The sequence below is a fragment of the Anolis carolinensis genome, chromosome 1 (genome assembly GCF_035594765.1).
Source record: "Anolis carolinensis isolate JA03-04 chromosome 1, rAnoCar3.1.pri, whole genome shotgun sequence".
NCBI classification, from domain to species: domain Eukaryota; kingdom Metazoa; phylum Chordata; class Lepidosauria; order Squamata; family Dactyloidae; genus Anolis; species Anolis carolinensis.
This window is the reverse complement of record NC_085841.1, coordinates 286,236,526-286,254,350: the sequence shown is the minus strand read 5'-3', so window position 1 is coordinate 286,254,350 and position 17,825 is coordinate 286,236,526. Positions and strand designations below refer to the sequence as shown.

Here is a 17,825-nt window from a genome sequence, read left to right as displayed (position 1 = left end):
TCACTGCAAAAAAAAAAAAAATTCAGTGCGATACAAAATGTCCATGTTGGTGGTTTTAGGTAGTATTGGTTAGTGATGTGTAAGAAAAATCAATCTATAAAGTGGATAAAAAAACACATGCAAACAGTTCTGGTACATAAACCTCACACTGGCCCAAATTCAAATGATATTTATCTTGTGTTCATTTTATGATAACGGGGTCTTGCTCTGGCCTTTTTCAGAGCTCAGGACACAGTTGTTCGCTTCAAAGGACTTTGTGAATGATGATGCTCTGAAAAAAATGCTCATCAATTTTTATGAACTGAAATGCATACTGAGCCCTGATGCAAAAAAAAAAAAAAAAAAAAGCCTGCCATGGAAGCCAATCAATAAGAATGACAGACGCAGTCCTACCATGAAGGAAGATGAAGTGGTTGATTTTGAATAGTCTAAGGCTCCTTCTATAATGCCATATAAAATCCAGATTATCTGCTTTGAACTGGATTATATGGCAGTGTAGAATCTGTATTATTTGATTTGATAATCTAGATTATATGGCAGTGTAGAAGGGAACTCAGGGGTTTCATTACTCTGTAGGGGCTTAACTTGGAGTACATTTACACTGAGTCTTAGGTTGGAGTGTCCTGGAACTGTTTCAAGGCCTGGATGGTGCTTATATGCAGTTGGTCTTGAACCAGTTCCAGAATCTCCAGTATCTGTAGCTTTACAGCCATGTAGGATTCAGGTTGGGTTTTTTTTGTTTTTTTTACCTTCCGCTATTGCAATACACTTGTACTCAGGGTGGCAGTCCCTTGGTTGGTTTTACTATGCAATGTGATTTACACTTAGGTGTGCTGATGCACATGAATGAGCTTTATTTTGGAACCCTCCCTTCCCCCCCCCCACCCATTTAGTTTATCCCTTTAATGTGTGTAGCTGTGTGCATTCAAGGTGTGTATAATCTAAACACTGAAGATTTAGCTTCACAAGCACCAAAGAGTGCTAGTGACTCATCAAATTCCACATCCTAGGATTCCATAGCATTAAGCCACACAAGTTAAAGTGGTATCAAAGAAAGTGCCTTAATTCTAGAGTGGAGATGCACCACAAGTCCACAGTCTAATACATACTATCCAATACAACCAAGCCTGGTTGAAATTAATATAGATCAACGTGGCACTAGTTTTCTTAAGAAAAGGAAAATTGCCCTGGAAGGTGAACACCACCATTTATCAGCTTTTCATTTTTGGTTGCTGTGAGTCTTCTGGGCTGTATGGCTATGTTCCAGAAGCATTCTCTCCTGACATTTTGCCCACATCTATAGCAGGTATCCTCAGAGGTTGTGAGGTTTGATGGAACCGAGGCAAGTGGCCTTCATATATCTGTGGAATGTTCAGAAAGGGAGAAAGAACTCTTGTATGTTGGAGGCAGGTGTGAATGTTGCAACTGGCCAGCTTGATTAGGATTGAATAGCCTTGCAGCTTCAAAGCCTGGGGGAATCCTTTGTTGGGAGGTGTTCGCGGTCTGGAATTCCCCTGTCTTCTGAGTGTTATCCTTTACCCACTGACCTGATTTTAGAGTTTTTAAATACTGGTAGCCAGATTTGGTTCATTTTCATGGTCTCCTCCTTTCTGGTGAGGTTGTCCACATGCTTGGCTTATCTGTGTAGTCTGACATGGTGGTTGCTAGAGTGGTCCAGCATTTCTGTGTTCTCAAATCATATAATGTGTCCAGCTTGGTTCATGAGTACTCTGCTATGACTGTCCCCTCAGGTTAAGTTAGTCTGCAATGCCTTTCATGTTCCTTGATTCATGTTTGGGCAATGCTGCGTTTGGTGGTCCCTATGTAGACTTGTCCACAGCTGCATGGTATATGGTAGACTCTTGCAGAGGTGAGAGGATCCCTCTTGTCCTTCGCTGACCGTAGCATTTATTGGATTTTCTTTGTGGGTCTGTAAATAATTTGTAGGTTGTGTTTCTTCATCAGCTTTCTTATGCGGTCAGTGGTTCCCTTGACTTTTCCTCTGGGTGGATCTTTGTTTTTACTCTAGTGGCTTGTTCATTTTGTTTGTTTACACTTGTCATTTTCACCCCAGGGACCTCTAAAGAAGGAAGCTAAAAATCAGGTCACTTGGGTCTCCAAATGAAACATTTTACCAGCATGATGTCACAAAACCTTTCCAACAACGCTCAGGTTCCATCTTTTCCAGCTCCACTTTCCCTCCCCAAAATATTGGAAGTAGCACAACCCAGAGTTGGACCCTCTCTCCCCTCCACCCCTTCCCCGAATTCCCGGCCAATAGAGTTTGTAATTCAATCTCTCCGCGTTTCAAGGGTAAAACCGGTATCAATTGTATTTGCCGTGTGGTCGTCGCTCCCTTCTGCCCCCCCCCCCCTTTCCCCCCTCAAAGTCAGCGTTAAACTTCCGCTCAGTCTATGCGGACTGATGAAATGTAGGAAATCTGTTTCTGGCGGGGTTGGGGAGAAAAAAAAAACAGGTTTCCCAAAGAGAGCAGCAAGTACAGAGAGATCAGAAGTATGAAGAGTGGCAGCAAGGCGCCTGCTGCTGCTGCTCCTGGCGAACGATTCGGGCGAGCAGAGCGTCTGGACAGGCAGCAAGTGGAGAAGAGTGGTGGGGACATTGCGCCGAGAAAGTGAGTGAGATAATTTCTTTGCAAAGGGAAGGAGAGAGGAAAGGGGGAGGAAGGCGTGAAATGCTGGCTGGCTACCTCTTAAGCAAGAGCCCTCTCCGGGGAAGGCGCACTCGGGTGGCTCTTTTGTGAACCATTCGCAGAACATCTGACCGCCTTGCTTTCCCCCTCCTCTCTGCCTGCGGCTGCTCGAAGCAAGGGGAGGGCACCGCGACGCCTCCCTGCCTGCCTCGTTTGTTGCGGTTCTGTGCATCTGTGCAGGGATTTTTCGATCCTCCTGAGGTGCATCTACACTGCGGATCGAGGCAGTTTGACCCCACTTTAACTATGGAATCGTAGGCATGAGGCTGCAGCACTCTTGAGGCTGCAGAAAGGGCTAAAAACCTTCCTAAGTTCTTACTATCCCAGAGCATTGAGCCCTAGCAGTTGAAGTGGGGTCGAACTACATTCATTCCACAGCGTAGACGAACCCGTGATTTTCTGCGTTGTGCAAAGAGAGGCGCTCGCTGGGCTCACGAAGTTTGCAAATAGGAGGAGAGCCCTGTCTGGCTTTGAGTCTATGGAGAGACGGTCGTTTCCTTTCTTCGGGGTTGGGGCTGCCAGGAAAGGGGCTGCGTGGGTGTCTTACGCGGGCGGGGAGTCGTCCAGGGCTCTTCCCCGCCCAGGCATTGTTTCCAGAAGCTGGGTCGAGCCTTGCAGCAGGGCTTTTGCGCGTGGAGACGGCACTCCATCCACCTCCGCTCTCAGGGCTGGATCTTGGCAGGGTCTTTTCCCCTAAGAGAAGCCCCGGCACCAGAGGCAAGGCTTCGAGAAGCCTGAGGTCATGAGTGCGGAGGAGGTGAAAGAGCAGGCATAGCATATCGCTTTAGAATGGGAATAGAACCCTTAGGGGGCAACTACATTGCAGAATTAATGCAGACAGACCCCGCTTTAAATGCGATAGAGTTGTAAGGCGGGGTATAAATAAAACATCTTCGAAGGCTTTCATGGCCGGAATCACTAGGTTGCTGGGAGTTCGAGAAGCATTCTCTGCTGACGTTTCGCCCACATCAATGGCAGGCATCCTCAGAGGTCGTGAGGTCAATTGGAAACTAGGCAAGGGAGGTTTATATATCTGGAAGGTCCAGGTTGGGAGAAAGTACCCTTGTCTATTGGAGGCAAGTGTGTTGTTGTTTATTCATTCAGCCATCCTAACCTCACGGACCACGTCGCCATCCCCAGCTCCTTCAAGGTCAAGCCATTCACTTCAAGGATACCATCCCATCCACCCATCTTGCCCTTGGTCAGTCCCTCTTCACTTTTCCTTCCATTTTCCCCAGCATCATGATTTTCTCCAAGATAATGATGCTGGTGATTATCTGCAATTAATCACCTTGATTAACATTGAAAAGCCTTGCAGCTACAAGGCCTGACTGATTCCCGCCTAGTGGAATCCTGTGTTGGAAGGTATTAGCTGGCTCTGATTGTTTCGTGTCTGGAATTCCCATTTTCAGATTGTTGTTCTTTACTTACTGTCCTGATTTTAGAGTTTTTTTAATACTGTTAGCTAGATTTTGTTCATTTTCATGATTTCTCCTTTCTGTTGAATTTGCCCACCTGCTTGGGGATTTCAATGGCTTCTCTCCCAACAAAGGATTCCCCCAGGCAGTTAGCAGCCAGACCTTGAAGCTGCAAGACTTTTCAGTGTTAATCAAGGTGATTAATTGAAACACTCACACTTGCCTCCAACATATAAGAGTTCTTTCTCCCACCCTGGACCTTCCACAGATATATAAATCTCTCTTGCCTAGTTTCCAATATACCTCATAACCTTTGAGGATGCCTGCCATAGATGTGGGTAAAATGTCAGGAGATAATTCTTCTGGAACATGGCCATACTGCTGCAAAAACTCACAGCAACCCATAAATAAAGTAAATAATATCAATAATAATAATTTGGTGAGGTACCAGCATTCTTTGGCAAACAGTGCTAAATACTTTGTAAAACTACAATACTCAAGATACTGTAGCACTGAGCCCTGACAGTTGAAGTGGAGTCAAGCTGCATTCATTCTACAGTGCACATGTGCCCTAAGGGGTTGGTAAACTCTAGCTGCCATCCTCCCTGGCTACTCTGTGGATGGATTATGGAGTTTTGCAACATCTAGATGTCATCAGATACACCAAGAACCTCTGGCCTGTCCAGATGTTTTTAAATTCCAGATGCCATTAACACGAGCCAGAGCGACCAGTGGCAGGAATGATGAGAGCTGGATTGTAGCAACATTTTAGAGGGTCACAGATTTCGCACCCCTATTTAGAAGCCACATTCCCAATAATCTAGTTTTGTGGGTCTCCATGGATCATTCTCTGAGATCACATGGGCTCCCTAGATCCAAGCAACTTTGAGGTATTATATTTAAACCAACACTCCTCAAGCTTAGTAATTGACCACACATTTTGGTCTCTGGGTTCACTGGAGGGAAGAGAGGGGCAAAAAAAAAAGATGGTCCAAGGAGATCCACAACACTGTGGATTGTAATCATGGTGGGAGATGTTATTTCTAAAATGTGAAGAGGTTGCTAGATTCCAGTTCCCATAATCCCTGGACACTGATCATTCTGGCTTGTGTTTATGGAATCTAGATTTCAACAACATCTGAAGGGTCACAGGAATCTGGTGTAATTGTTAACTTCTAGTGGTTTCTGTGGATCCTCAAATCCCATCAACGGAGTAGTTGATGGGATTTGCACTCCTACATGGTTCCCCACTACCGCTGAGGCTTTATCCCAGATTAAAGTGTACATATGTATAGGACACCATCCAGCCTCTGATGGCCTTGGCTTCCAGTCATCCCTTTCATTCATTTCAGTTTGATTACCCATTAGATCTCTAGAATATGGACAGCCAAAAATGAACCCATGAAAGGGGACCCAATATTACCCAGGTGGTATCACAGCAGCAGATTACAGGAGTGGTCTTCATAGACCTATTAGCAGCTTATGACATTGTAAATCATTGCCTTCTCCTGAGAAAAACTTAAAATATCAGAAAGGACTACCATCTCACTTGCTTCATAGGAAATCTGCTACAAAAACAGGAGCTTTTTTGAATTCCAGGGCCAGAGAAGCAGATGGCGAAATGTTTAACATTTACACAAATTATCAGCCATTGCCAGAAGGGACAGAGAGTTTCATCTATGCTAATGATTTTGCCATCACCACCCAAGCAGGGAGCTTTGAAATGGTTGAACAAAAGCTCTCCAAAGCTTTGGGTGCTCTTATTGTCTATTACAGGGAAAACCAGCTGATTCCTAATCCATCTAAAACACAGACATGTACTTTTCACCTTATGAACAGACCAGCATCTTGAGCTCTGAGGATTAGCTGGGAAGGAATCCCACTGGAGCATTGCAGCACACCAAAATACTTGGGAGTCACCCTGGACCATGGTCTGACTTACAAGAAGCACTGCTTGACTATCAAGCAAAAAGTGGGCACTAGAAATAACATCATTTGAAAGCTGACTGGCACAACCTGGGGATCACAATCAGATACAGTGAAGACATCTGCCCTTGTGCTTTGCTACTCTGCTGCTGAGTATGCATGCCCAGTGTGGAACACATCTCACCACATTAAAACAGTGAATGTGGCCCTTAATGAGACATGCCACATTATCACAGGATGTCTATGCCCCACACAACTGGAGAAATTATACTCTTTCGCCAGTATTAGACCACCTGATATCCATTGGGAAGTAGCAGCCAACAATGAAAGGACCAAGGCATTGACATCTCTGGCCCATCTCCTGTTAGAATATCAGCCAGCATGGCAATGCCTTAAATCAAGAAATAGTTTTCTAAGATCTACAGTGATACTCGCAGGGACAGCCCATCAAGTGAGAGTCCAAAAGTGGCAGGCTAAAACCTCAGGCCATGGCTGATGCCAAATGAGAGACTTCCTCCTGGGCACAGAGAAGACTGGATGTCTTGGAAGGCGCGGAACAGACTGAGCTCTGGCACCACAAGGTGCAGAGCCAACCTTAAGAAATGGGGCCACAGAGTGGAGTCAATGACATGTGAGTGTGGAGAAGAGCAAAGCACAGACCACCTATTACAATGCAGCCTGAGCCCTGCCACATGCACAATGGAGGACCTTCTTATAGCAACACCAGAGACACTCTCAAGTGGCCAGCTTCAGGTCAAAGGACAATGAGTAAATGCCAAGTTTTAAACTTTGTGTTTTTAAATACATCACAACTGTACCCTTGGCTCGCTTCTGACATGATAAATAAATAAAATCGCTTTGTGCTGCTTCGAGGGTTCAGAGTTGAGAAGAAATACACAACGTGATGGATCTGATATATTATATCAGGCATGGGCAAACTTGGGCCCTCCAGATGCTTTGGACTTCAACTCCCACAATTTAAAGTTGGAGTCCAATACACCTGGAGGGCCCAAGTTTGTCCATGTCTACACCATATGTTTTGCGGTTTCCCCCCCTTCCTTTCGTTCCTTTCTCTGTATTGTTCCCTGAAAATAAATATCTGCTGGGGGAGGGAGGGAGGCAGGACGCGCGTGTTTCTCTGGGTCTTCTGCAGAGCTCAAGGTGAGCCCTAGGGAGGCACGGGCCTCCACATTTCCAATCTTAAACACCTCCTCTCTCTCCCCCACCCCATTCCTGGCCGAGGAGAGAGAGAGGCAGACAGGAGAACGAGACAGGCTCGCTCTTTGGGGGTCTCTGCAGGCATCGGGTTACCGTCGGGCTTCTTCAGACTGGCTCGCCCCCCCCCCCCCCCTTTGCGCGTCCCTTTCTTAAAGAATTGCAGGCGAAGGAAGGAAGGGAAGGGGCCGGTGGAGCAACTCTTGGCTTTCTCTTTCCTTTCCTGGGAGGGGGGTCCACGGAGAAGCCCTATTTCTCTGCCGCATTGCGGGTTTCCCCCCACCTCCGGGCAAGGACCGGGAAGGAGGGGAGGGCGGAGGCGGAGGCGGGGAGATGGGTGCCCTCCTTTTCCTCGCCAAAACGCATTCACTTCGGGAGGCGGGAGAGAGAGGGAGGGGAGAGTAGCCGACTGGATAGGATTGAACGGGACAGGAGCTGACATTCTGCAAGGCCGATTTCTCCCCTTCTTCCAGAGACCATGGATCAGCATGGCCGAGCAGCGCCTAGCTCTTCCCTGCCAGGGCTTCCTGCCAAGCCGGCGAGAGATTGATCCGAGGAGGGAAATGGGAGTAGAGAGGCAGTCGCAGGCTCACTCCCCAGAAGGGATTCTGTGCTTCTGGAGGCCAATGAGGAGACTTATGGGAGGGGGAAGCGACAGGTTGGCTGTGAATGGCGAGATGAAACGTTTCTAGACGTAGTCTATATTCCTATACTAGCTTGGGTACCCGGCGTTGCCCTGGTTATTTGAAAAAGTCAGTGTTTAATTTTACAAAATGCATAAGGTTGTGGGTGAATTGCAACTGACATCATGCCAGGTTCACCCCGAAAAACTCTATCAGAACTTAAAGTTTGTAATGTTGGGCAAGTTTGGATGCATCATTGGTGCGGTTCAGTGTGCTCTCTGACTGTAAGGTAAACTACAACATCCACTATATTGAGTCAGTCCCCTCAAACCCCTCCAGTAGGTTGAGTTAGTCATGGGGGTTCTGTGTGCCAAGTTTGGTCCAGGTCCATCATCGGTGAACTACTGGTTGAGGGTGAACTACAACTCGCAGAAATGAAGGTCACCTCCCCCCCAAACCCCTCCAGTAATCAAATTTGGGCATATCAGGTCTGTGTGCAACGTTTGGTCCAGATCCATTGGTGTTTGGGTTCAGGGTGCTCTATGGATGTAGGTGAAATACAACTCCCCCAAATCAAAGTGAATTTTCTCCAAAGACCTCCAGTATTTTTGTGCTGATCAATTCGCCTCAAAACCCACCAGTATTCAAATTTGGGCATATCAGGTATGCATGCCAAGTGGGGTTCAGATCCATCATTGTTTGGGTTCACCTCTGGATGTAGGTGAACTACAACTCCTATACATTCCTCCAAAGACCTCCAGTATTTTTTGTTTGTCATGGGGGTTCTGTGTGCCAAGTTAGTTCCAGGTCCATCGTTGGTGGAGTTCAGAGTGCTCTTGCATTGCAAGTGAACTATACATCCCAGTACCTACAAGTCCTATAAATCATGGTGAATTCTCCCCAAACCTTTCTAGTATGTTCAGTTGCTGATCAATTCCTCTGTTTGCTGTGTGCCATAGAAAAGAGTAGGAAAGAGTTAAGGGAGAGACAGTGGGCGGGATCATGCAAACTCCTCACCAATGGAGAGAAAAACAGAAAATCTAGGATGAAATTGTAACCTTATGAAAGCCTTCACTTGGATGGTGGGCAGTATGGTGTTTGTGGAGGACACTGGCTGGGAAGGACCATTGGTGTCTCCTGAGTAGTGGGAGCTAACTGTGGAAAATCAGTCTGTTTAGCAAGCCTACTAAATGGTGAAGATTTATTATCAGTAAATGTTTGATTTTATACCTATATAAAAATTTCTCAGGCCTAAAAGGGTCACAAGTGAAAAAGTTCAAGGCCCCTCCTGCACTGCCATATAATCCATATTAACCATATTATATGATTATAATATGAGTCCCCTTCGGGGTGAGAAGGGCAGCATATAAATGTAGCAAATAAATAAATAAATAAATAAATAAATAAATAAATATCTGTTTTGAACTGGATTATATGAGTCTACACTGCCACACTGCCATACAATCCACTTCAAAGCAGATTATCTGGATTTAATGGCAGTATATGAGGGGTTTAAGAAGCACTGGCCTATATTAGCACCTGGTATTCATTGGTGAGCTCCCTTCGAAGTACTAACCAATTCTGAACCTGCTATGCTTCCAAGATCAGGCAGAACTTGGTGCCTTTGGGATATTTAGACTCTGTAGGAAAGGCCCAGGGGAATTTAAGGGGAGTACATTTTTTCCCTCAGGATGTATTTTTGTACTCAGGTTCATTTCTACAATGTGTTGAATGATAGAAGGTTTAGAAACATAGGAAGAATTCCCTTTCATTATTACAGAGTAACACATCCTCTCCAGTAGTGTTGCTCAAGTGAAAACTGGGGACAGCTCCCGGATCTATAATGATTGCATAGAAGACACGGCTTCTTAAACCTTTCCCACTGACTACCTGTTTCTGCCTAAGATGTTTTTATACAGGTATAAAACAAAATATTTACTGATAATAAATTAGTATTTGCAAGGTTTGCTGAATAGGCGACTTTTCCTTTTTATGTACAGGCAGTCCCCAAGTTACAACAATATAGGTTCTGTAGGTTTGTTCTAAAGTTGAATTTGTTTGTAAGTTGAAACAGGTACATTTTTAAGTGTAACTCCATTCATCCATATGTATGTGTGTGTGTGTGTGTGTACATACATACATACATACATACATATAATATACACACATATATGCATGCACACATGCTTTGGATTGCATAGGGAAAGGTTAACACCCCTGTGAGATTTGTTTTGCTCTCTGTGCCCTTGCTCAGAAGATTTCATCTCATTTTTTGTCCTAGTGATAATTGGGTTTTGAAAATTTGGCTTGTTGTGGATACAAGGATTGGTGATAAAGCTTCTGTGGTGACGCCTTTTCACCACGATAACCTCTTTCAGGAGTGATTTCCCCTTCCTAGGGGTAGGTTTCCTTTACTTCCTGTTGTCTCACCTCTGTTCTTAGCTATGAGTTGTTTGTAAGTCTGATGTTTGTAACCTGGGACTGTTTGTACAGCTGAAGCATTTTCTGCAGAGTCCACTGTAACTGCACAATGTTGCTAACAAATTCATGAAATGTCAAAAACAGCGACTAGGTGATGTTCAGAAAACCTTTACTGTTGCCAATGTTTTCATGACCCCAACATTGATCTATGGGAACCACATTTGGGGTTGTGATCCACAGCTTAAGAAGCAGTGGCTTAGGGGAGGGAAATTCACCAGATGTTGCTGGTTCCTTGGTTGCTGGTTACCTGCTTGAGATACACACTTGTTTAAAGCCCATCTTCCAGATGAACATTAAAGGTACAGGAGCCATTTCCAGTTTTCAATCTGGTGACCATATATAGCTGGGTGCTTCTTCTGGAGTTACCTTTGGGCAGTGGGGTTGAGGGGAGAACAAAGTGTAACTCCTAAAGCTGCTTTCATAACTCTTGAGCTTTTCTGACATCCAAACCACTTTTTTTCTGACCGAAAAGAAAAGAAAAAAAGTGAATTGTCACAGCAAGAAGCTGCAAGTAGCAACCTTTTGAGTATATTGCATGACTCCTGTAAACACTGTCTAACTTCAATAGATACTAATTTTTTAAAACCAGAACAGTTCTGGCCACTTTTGGGTTCTTTCTGGGATTGTTGGCAATCCTTGTGGTGTCCTATAGGTTCCCAGGGAGAGACAATTCATCCCTGGACCCACTGAAGTTGATCACACCACTTGAGGATCATTGGAAGAAATGTATTTCCTGTCTCAAGCAGGTATACACTGCACTGTTAGACCCTTTAACCCACTAACTATCCATGCTATGGAATTCTGAGATGTGTAGTTTGTTGAGATACTCCCTACTGAAGAATGAACTGTCATGGTTTCATCCTATGGAATCTGGAATTTGCCGTTTATGGGGACAGATTTACAATTCTCATCCAGAGTGCCTATTCACAACCCAAACTCCAGGATTCCACAGGATAAAGTGGTGTTTGGGACTCCAACTCCCACAATTCCTAATAGCCAGTAGGCTGTTAGGAATTGTGGGAGTTGAAATCCAAAACACTCGGAGGGCGGAAGTTTACCCATGCCTTGTTTAATCCATGAGAAAGAAAATTAAAATACAGTAGAGTCTCACTTATCCAACATAAACGGGCCAGCAGAACGTTGGATAAGCGAATATGTTGGATAATAAGGAGGGATTAAGGAAAAGCCTATTAAACATCAAATTAGCTTATGATTTTACAAATTAAGCACCAAAACATCATGTTGTACAACAAATTTGACAGAAAAAGTAGTTCAATACGCAGTAATGCTATGTAGTAATTACTGTATTTACGAATTTAGCACCAAAATATCACGATGTATTGAAAACATTGACTACAAAAATGCGTTGGATAATCCAGAACGTTGGATAAGCGAGTGTTGGATAAGTGAGACTCTACTGTACATACAAATCAAATGCAGTGTAATTCATGCCCCACACAGAAAACACATAAGACACTCGTTTTCTTTTGTTAGGCACACTGGCCTCTAAATTCTGTGTTGGCTTTGTTCTGGCTTTTCTGTTCCCCTGGCATTTTTTTCTCTCAGTTATTCTGATCTTCACTGGCCTTCTGTTATCCTCCCTAACCTGCTCCCCCATCCATAGCCCCATTTAACAAGCATTTGTAACAGACTTTAGCTGCACTGTTTAATCTTCAAGAAAGAAGAAAAATTGAGTGTGAGAAATCTGTTTGGCAGGACAAGGTAATAAGAGGCCCTTGAGTCCTTCTCAAGCAATTCTGTCTTAACTGATTGCATTGAGACTTCTGTGTGGAGGAAGAGGAAGAAAGAGGAATGAGTAGGAGGAATCATAATGTGGAAATTCCAAGGATCTTTACTTACCCGAGAGTAAGCTCCATTGAAGTCAGTGCAGCCTTCCTGTGAGCTGGCGTGCATAGAATTGCCCTGCTAATGACCACCTGCAAAATAGATGAATAATATGTTTGCTAATGTCATTTTGTGCTGGCTTCCAACCCAACAGACTTACATAAGCCTTAGGCATCGGTGTGCAGGCATGTGCCAGGTTCCTGTCCTCCTGCGTTTTAGGCACACCATGCACTTTGTATCAAATTTATTCATAACACAAAGGACAAAGGCTGCTTGTGAATTAGAGTTTACTTTATCAGAATAGATCACATTTTGATGTAAGCCCTTAAAAATTCTAATTGATTAATGAGTTTCAGATGGTGGCGCCCCTCCTCTTTCCCCACTCTCCTCCTCCTTTCCTTTAACATGGAGAATATGCTCCAAGCTAATCTGGGAGAGTTCCAGAACTTTGGGCTAAATTGGTTGTGGTATAGTTTATATGGATAATAAAATAACTAGAGAAAGAGAAAAAAAGATTGAATTGCTTTACAAAAATATAATAGCTCTTGCTGCATATGAGTGAGCCTATGTTTTATCCTGTTATTTATTATTTTTAGACAGGGAAAATAAGCATTCAAATTACAATTTTTTGTACTTATGATGTAGTTAGAGTTAATATGTATTTTCTTATATTTTATTCCTTGAAATAACTTAAGATCTCTACTATAGTCTAATATGAGTGTGAGAATGTCAGTAAAGGGCATATTATTCCAATTTCTCTGTCTCACTTGTCACCGTGAAGTCTGATCTGCCCATGGTGGTCCATGCCTTCGTTACCTCTAGACTGGATTATTGCAATGTGCTATACATGGGGCTGCCCTTGAAGACGGCTGGGAAATTTCAACTAGTCCAACGCTCAGCAGCCTTGCTTCTAACTGGAGCTAATTATAGGGAGTGGTCAACCCTCCTGTTTAAGGAGCTCCATTGGCTGCCGTTCACCTTCCAGACCCAATTCAAGGTGCAGGTGATCACCTACAAAGCCCTAAATGGTTTGGGACCCTCCTACCTTTGTGATCGCCTTTCCCCCTACAAACCTGCATGATCTCTTCATTCGTCGGAGGAGGCCCTCCTCTCGCTCCCGCCTCTGTCACAAGCATGGTTGGTGGGGACGAGGGAGAGGGACTTCTCCGTGGTGGCCCCCCAGCTCTGGAACTCACTCCCCAGAGAAATTAGGCAAGCCCCCACCCTGGTGGCATTCAGGAAGAGCTTGAAAACCTGGCTCTTAACACAGGCCTTTGGATAAAGACCACCCATCCCCATAACAATAATGTGCCATGACCACTTCTGCACCGGTTGCACTTTTTCCTGGTCAATTTGACATTGACGCAGGGTTTCTCCCATCCCAAATCGCTCTCCCACAAATCTGCAGCACTTTATCAGTTACCTCGTGTAACAACTTTTACAAGGTGCAGTTTACCCAGTCTATTATTACAACCTCACCATTTTAAATTTCATGTTTTATTAAGTTTGTTCTTTATAGGTTAATGTTTATATTTTATAATTGTGTATGTTTTTGTCTATGGATGTATTTTATATTGTTATTGTTTTATCCGGGCTTGGCCCATGTAAGCCGCCCCGAGTCCCCTTCGGGGGAGATGGAGGTGGGGTATAAAAATAAGCTTATTATTATTTATTATTATTATTATCCTCATTATGAGGTGCTAGTGATAATGAAAGAGATGGGATAGATCTTGCTCTTCAGGTATTTTGGACTATAACTTCCATGGCTTCTTAGCATTGGCTCTGCTTGCTGGGGCTTCTCTGGGAGTTGAACTTCCCCAAACCTAGTGTATCTGAGGGTGCTTCCGTACAGCACAAAAATGCAGGTTTAAGAGGGAGGACAAAAACCCTGGGACCTGAGACCAGGTCCACCACACTGACCTGTGGGACCCAGGATTTATCCCCCCCCCCCCCCCCCCAGTTCTCACAGGCATCCTCTGTCTTGGAACAAGATGGAGGGCAGATAAGGGACATTGGGCAGAAGTTTTTTAAAAAATTAACTCTATTATGTGCTGAACCCTATATGCACATAAGCAAATATCTTAATATAAATATAAGCAAATTTGCAAGTGCGCTTATGAGGTTCAGCACATAATAGAATGAATTAAAAAATTCACTGGATTTCTCCCTTTCTCTAATTGATTATTCAAGCTCTGTTTAATATTATACAGTTTAAAATAAAGAGTTTCAGAGAGTTCTAATTGCTCTCTGTTTGTGCTTCTTTTGAATCAGCCGTGTGTCCGTTTCATAACCTAATCAGTTAATCAGCTGTTTCAGGCTTTTAAAAAGCAGTCATGTGCTAGAGCAGTCTCCTCAAAGGGGGCGGGGGGCAGGAAATCACGTGTTTTTGTTAAGTGCAGGGATATATAGTGATGTGAATATGCACATTTTTGGCTGGAAACAGGATAAAAGGGGAACTTTTTATCGCATGTTTTTTGGCCGTTGCAGCAAATTAGCACACATTTAGAGCTAACATCATGTAGCCACCTCCTTTTACTTTGTAGATGGGCCCTGAGAGACAACTTTCATCCATATGTTGCACCTTGACCTTTATGCACAACCTTGAATGTTTTTTGAAATATACCTTCTAGGCATCAAATTGAAACCATTTGAACAGATGAAATGTTTTAGTGACTTTCCTTCAATTTATGAACTGGCATTTTCCTGTTATTTCTCATATTATTTATACCATATTGTTTTTCTGCAAATACAGGCATTTATTGCAAAGTTATATTGTGTTTTTCATGCTTTTTGGAGAAAGGTGATATTGTTAGAAATAAATATGTATTCTCAGGCTGTGTGGTTAGTAAGAAACATTTGTAGAGTCTATCTTCCATTACCAGAAATTCTCAAAGTGGCTTACTTCATGACATCATATACATAAAAGTTCTAATAAAATGAAGAAAAATATTCCACATTTTCAACCTAAAGACTTATACTGCTATCATTTAAGGTTTATTTGGCACAAGCAGTGTATTGGGTCCTACAAATAATACATGTGATGCTGTTCCTGCGTGGAAGGCTTTCTCTCCAAGCTTAAATCAAAATACTTCCCCTTTATTCTTCTAAGGTTAGTAGAACTGAACTGGATTAATTTCAAATGCTTTAAAGTTTAATTGTACAATTGGGAGCTTCAGCAACATAGGGCAATGATGTGCTCCTCCTCTGGAATAGTTCAGTTGCATATCCTACTTTGCTTTTTCTGTTGTTCCTTCTCCCAACAAATTAAAAGTCAGTGCTCACTGAACAGGCTTTGTTTTAGGGGGGCCTTTTGGCCTTTACAAACCTTTTTTTTACTGTAAGGATGAAATATTATATTGCTTTGTCAGGTCCACCTCTGCTTCAAATCATAATTTGATTTCAGAGCTTAGTTTTGCCAGTTTCAAGTGATGGTGCCTCCACAGTTTTCTTAATGTTGCTGGAATTTAATATAGCAAATATTGTTGCTCATGACACATTCTTCAAGAACAGTGTCAAGTTACTGGTATATAGATGAATGAAAATAGCTTCCTTCAACCATAGTATTTTCATCATCATCATCACCATCATCATTATCATCACCATCATCATGTATATCAACATTACCTAGCTCTTTGGGGCAATTCATAAAACTGTTTTGGTGGAAAAAGTAGGATTTAATAATGGGTTGAATGAATAATATTCGATCCTGCCTCCCCTAGTTCTGTGCCTGGAGCTTGTTGGGTTGAATCAGTATAAAGTTTTGGAAAAGAGTGTTGGACATCTACATGAAGCCGGTGGGAGAGATCATCAGGAGTTGTGGAGTACGGTGTCATTTGTACACAGATGATGTCCAACTCTGTCACTCCTTTCCACCTGGAACTAAGGAGACTATGCAGATCCCGAACCGGTGCTTGGTGGCTGTGTCAGACTGGATGAGGGTGAACAAATTGAAATTGAATCCAAATGAGACAGAGGTCCTCCTGGTGAGTCATAAGGCTGAACAGGGTATAGGGTTACAGCCTGTGCTGGACAGGATTATACTCCCCCTGAAGGCACAGGTTTGCAGCTTGGGAGTGATCCTAGATTCATCATTGAACCTGGAACCCCAGGTCTCGGCAGTGGCTAGGGGAGCTTTTGCACAATTAAAACTTGTGTGTCAGTTGCACTCGTCCCTTGGGAAGCCTGGCTTGGCCATGGTGGTCCATGCTCTTGTTACATCCCGAATAGACTACTGCAACGCGCTCTACATGGGGTTGCCTTTGAAGATTGCTTGGAAGCTTCAGCTTGTCAACAGGTGGCAGTCAGGCTGCTCACTGGAGCGGCATACTAGGAGCACACAACTCCCTTGTTATGCCAGCTCCACTGGCTGCCAGTCTGCTACTGAGCACAATTCAAAGAGCTGGCTTTAGCCTATAAAGCCCTAAATGGTTCTGGCCCAGTTTACCTGTCCAAACATATCTCCCCTATAAGCTACTTCAGAGGTTTAAGATAATCTGGGGAGGCCCTGCTCTTGATCCTGCCTGCTTTGCAAGCGTGGCTGGCGGGGACAAGAGACGGGGCCTTCTCAGTGGTGGCCCCTCAGCTGTGGAACTCCCTCCCCAGTGACGTTAGATTAGCCCCCTTCCTTCTAGCCTTCAGAAGGAAAGTAAAAACTTGGTTCTGGGATCAGGCTTTTGGTGATAAGTACAGTGCAATACTAGACTTGGAATTATGGATAATTGACAGAACAGCCTTGGACCAAGATTTTAGGATGATGTGATTTTAATATTGAATGTAATGTTTTAAATGTTTAATATGTATTAATTTTAAATTTAATTGATTTTAAGTCTATGTATGTATGTATGTATGTATTTTAAGCATCTAATGGTTGCCATATGTAAGCCGCCTTGAGTCCCCTTTGGGGTAGAGAAAGGCGGGGTAGAAATAAGGTAAATAAATAAATTAGATATCCTAATGCATGTTGTACTACATATGGAGAATAAGCACAAATCAACATCTTTAGTTGCAACATGTGAAAAAATCCACTGGGAATCTGCTGGCATATACGTTATCAGGATTACTACAAGAAAGCCTTCAATTCATCTGCTAGTGTCACTTGCAGTAAGGCACTCAAGGCTACCAAGAAGAAGAATAAAAGGAAGGTTGTTGTTGCATAACATCAAGTTATTTCCAACTCACAGCGACTGTTTTCTTGGCAAGATTTGTTCAGAGGGGGGTTGTCATTGCCTTTCTCTGAGGCTGGAAAAGTTTGACTTGCCCAAAGCCACCTTGTGGATTTTCTTGGTTGAGCAGGAATTTGAAGATGAGGGCGAGTTGTAGTCCAACACCCAAACCATTATGTCACACTGGGAAGTGAGAACGGGGTTTTTTGGAGAAAAATGCTATGAGCCACATGTCTTGCTTTCAAATCCCTGATTTAGTTTGTGGACTTTGAGTATGGTGGAAGATGCTGACCAAAAATTCAACTTCTTATCAACTAGTGTTCTGTCCATAAACTGGGTTCTTCTTCAGACAACACAACTATTTGAATGGGCTGTTCTTTCCCCACAATGTAAGAAGTTCTTCTCACTTCACTTCTAGTCTAGAATTGAGTCATTGCCTTAACAA

The 17,825-nt window shown here is 43.5% G+C and overlaps 1 protein-coding gene and 1 long non-coding RNA gene across 2 annotated transcripts in view; one reads left to right on the top strand and one right to left on the bottom strand.

Moving 5' to 3' along the window:
- The first annotated feature begins 2,368 nt into the window (after nucleotides 1-2,368).
- The window catches only part of gas2 (growth arrest specific 2), a 162,634-nt gene continuing 147,177 nt past the window's right edge, over nucleotides 2,369-17,825 (top strand). The window contains exon 1 of the mRNA XM_062967780.1: nucleotides 2,369-2,632. The gene's annotated coding sequence lies outside the window, so the exon portion shown is untranslated. The remainder of the gene's footprint in view (nucleotides 2,633-17,825) is intronic.
- Nucleotides 10,466-12,640, bottom strand: LOC134295414 (uncharacterized). The gene is made up of 2 exons (XR_010001973.1): nucleotides 12,234-12,640; nucleotides 10,466-10,833 (listed from the first exon to the last, which is right to left on the bottom strand). It is a non-coding gene; the product is annotated as an uncharacterized LOC134295414 (long non-coding RNA).